The sequence below is a fragment of the Sinocyclocheilus rhinocerous genome, unplaced genomic scaffold (assembly GCF_001515625.1).
Source record: "Sinocyclocheilus rhinocerous isolate Xijiao unplaced genomic scaffold, SAMN03320098_v1.1 scaffold798, whole genome shotgun sequence".
In the NCBI taxonomy this organism is placed as follows: Eukaryota; Metazoa; Chordata; class Actinopteri; order Cypriniformes; family Cyprinidae; genus Sinocyclocheilus; species Sinocyclocheilus rhinocerous.
Window position 1 is genome coordinate 814,289 of NW_015635037.1, and position 3,210 is coordinate 817,498.

Genomic DNA, 3,210 nt, shown 5'->3' on the forward strand with positions numbered 1-3,210 from the left:
TTTTTTTTTTAATAACATTTTCTATCCAGAATTTTACTCGAAGGTGGGATTCTGATGTTTACATTTTTGGATTAGCCATTAGCTGAATGTTGTATGTGATATTATTTTGTTATTATTCTGATAAGAAAACTGTCAGGCCATCATCCTTTTCACCTCAATAAGTTCAACCATACATGATGATAAATACTCAATCAAGCTTATTGATTTGTATGTGAATAGTACCGTAATGGATGTGTCTATGTGTGAGGTGAAACAAATGCTGATAGTTGCACAGTCGTTCATCATGGCATAGTAGCAAAATATAAAGTATCTATTAAAATAAATGACCACCGCTGATATACGTTTAACTTAACACCTTGTTTCTGGACTTACATTAAGAGTCTCTGGATTTGATCAATTGTAGGTTAGAGTGTATCTAGCGATAACTGTAATTATTACATTAGCCATAGCAAAAATTGTAGGCCACATTCTTTCTAGTCTCTCTGTGCATACAGCCATTATGATGATAAAGATCACGCCCAATCAGCACAAAGTATTGTTCAACAAGAGACAATAAAACAACATTACATGACATGTCACCGCAGACAGTCCGACATCCTTGATGTTTTTGGAAACAACATTTTCATACTTTGGTCCTCCATGATATTTCATTTAAAAAAAGAAGGCTAATTCAAAATATTTTAAAGGGTATCACTCCTTTACTGACTTTTCATTTTCAGCAGAGACATGTCTTATATTTTAAACCACGCCTTAAAATTTAGTATGAAATATGGAAAAAAAATTAAAATCAGTCATGTATAAGTTTCAGTTTTCGATTGTTTATCTGATTTTATTATTTATTTTTATTATTACTTCTGACCAATTAAATTGTCCCATTGTTTGTAACATTCTCACAGTTCTACCAAAGTCATAACACATCATTTACTGAAATGTAATTTCATGTGAAATGAGTGTTTATGATAACTGGTATGTCAAAAAAAAATTATTTTCCTCTCTACCCTGCCAATGGTTTCATATTAGTTTAGACTGAATGTAAAATTGTTTTATTTCATGTTGCTGCCATGAAGTAAACTTTTCCAGAACCTAAAGAATTGAATGAAACTAGAATTGAAAGGCCAATTTTCTGTAATATATGTTGTATGTGGATTATATTATTTAATGACAAAAACACACATGATGCTTGGGCAGACTGCATGAGGTGATGCAATATTAGACCCATACTTAAATAGCACACATATCATCAAGTAGGTCAAATAAATAAAATTGCAGAAGTTAAAAAAAAGAAACCCGTAAACATAAACAGAGGAATAGTCATTATTTCGCCCCTTTAGTTACAGTACTAATGTACGGCATTGTCTGTTAAAAAAGCCTCAAAGCAGATTTTTAAAGGGTTTGCCTTCTCTGTTTGTGTCTCTGATAAACAGTTCTTCACTGTGTCTTTTCTCAGAACTGGCTAGTAGAAACAACAATAAAACACTGACGGCTGTTACTGATAAGATAAGCATAGAGAAGCTTGCTTTTCATGATCTGTGAAATGCAAAAGAAAACAGCCAATGTGACACACATTACTACAGAGTTTGCAGCAGAGGACTCATTCTACATTTTGCTGTGGTCACAGACGAATCATAAAAGCACACATCAGATTTTGGGGTGATGAGTGTAAATCTGATTATTGGTTCTTAACTGTGAGTTTCAACGGCAAATTGTACTGAGAAGTAACTTTGTTTAAGGCCTTCTGCCATTTTTTCCCACATCATTTATGATTTCTTAAACAAGAAGAAAGAATAAAACACTTGTTTTTTTTTAATAACTTGTAGTCCTATACAGAAATGACTGTCAGTTGAAACCTGTGGATATAGCCAATAAAAGGCGTGTGGTCAACAAGACTGTCTGACAGTATTTATTAATATCACAGTGTGAAAAATCATTCTTTCCAACACAAGCAAGTTTACATATACAGATTTCCCACACACAAACACACACATCTAACACAACAAAACAAACAAACAAACACACATTTCTTAATTTGTAGAATATGCATTATGCTTATGAAATCTATTAATATAAATTATATATGATTATTATATATTAAACATTAATTTGTTTTTTATATATGTACTTATTATAATTATATATTATTTTAATTTTATTGTAGATTAAATGTTTTTGCTAAAAAAAAGGAACAAATTATTTAAAACATCCAAACTGCATGCTACTACCAAACTACATGAATTGTACCATGGTATTGCTAAAGTCCATTTTGCAAGGTTAAGCTGAGACTCAGAACACTTCGCTGCTCTCTTGTGGTCATTTGGTGAATTATTTTATTTCTACTAAAACATTTCCCTTACTAAACTTATACAAAGCAGTTTGAGAACAATTTGAGTGGGTAAAGATGCCATTATGGACAGGTGAAAACTATACTGATGCTAATTGATTCATTAATAAAGATAAGATGCTCACTGCAACTATAACAAATATTTATTTTGTGACACTCAGTAGTAAAACCATTTGGATGTTACTTTTTTGTTTTAGCATTATGGATTTTTTTTCGAGTCTTGTTTTGTTTATTATAAAGCTTTTCTGATTAAAATTCTGAAAGGGTGTGAAATTTTGAAGTGCATTTCCTGTGTGAGGCCGCTGTGAGTATAGCCAACCACAGTGCAACATGACATGCAGACCTTGCTCACACATTGCATTAATAGCTACTGCAAGGCTTTTACCAAGCAGCCAGGGCGGGATTTACCTCTTTTCGTCACATAGGCAAAACAAATTTTTGGGTCCCCCTTCCCTATTAATATAATAGGCCTAATATTACCACCCAAGCAAACAAAACTATTTCTTAATCAGTGAAACCGTTCCCTTACCAAAAAGTAGTATACTTCAAGTTTATTTTAGTAAGTATACTTAAGTAAAGTTCAAGTATATTTTTAAGTATACTTTATGTTGTAAGTATACAAATATCAGTGTACTAGTAGTATACTTGTAAGTGTACTATTTCAATACTCCTTGGGACTAAATTGGCCCACTTTCTAATATATAAAAGTATACTTTTAAGTATAACAGTAGTAAACTTTGAGTACACAACTAGTTTACATCAAAAATTTTAGCTTGTACTGCAACTACACTAAAAGTGAACTTATATGAATACTGATAGTTTACTAATTAAATAATTGTAGCGTTTTTAGTACACTTTGAAGTATAGTCTCA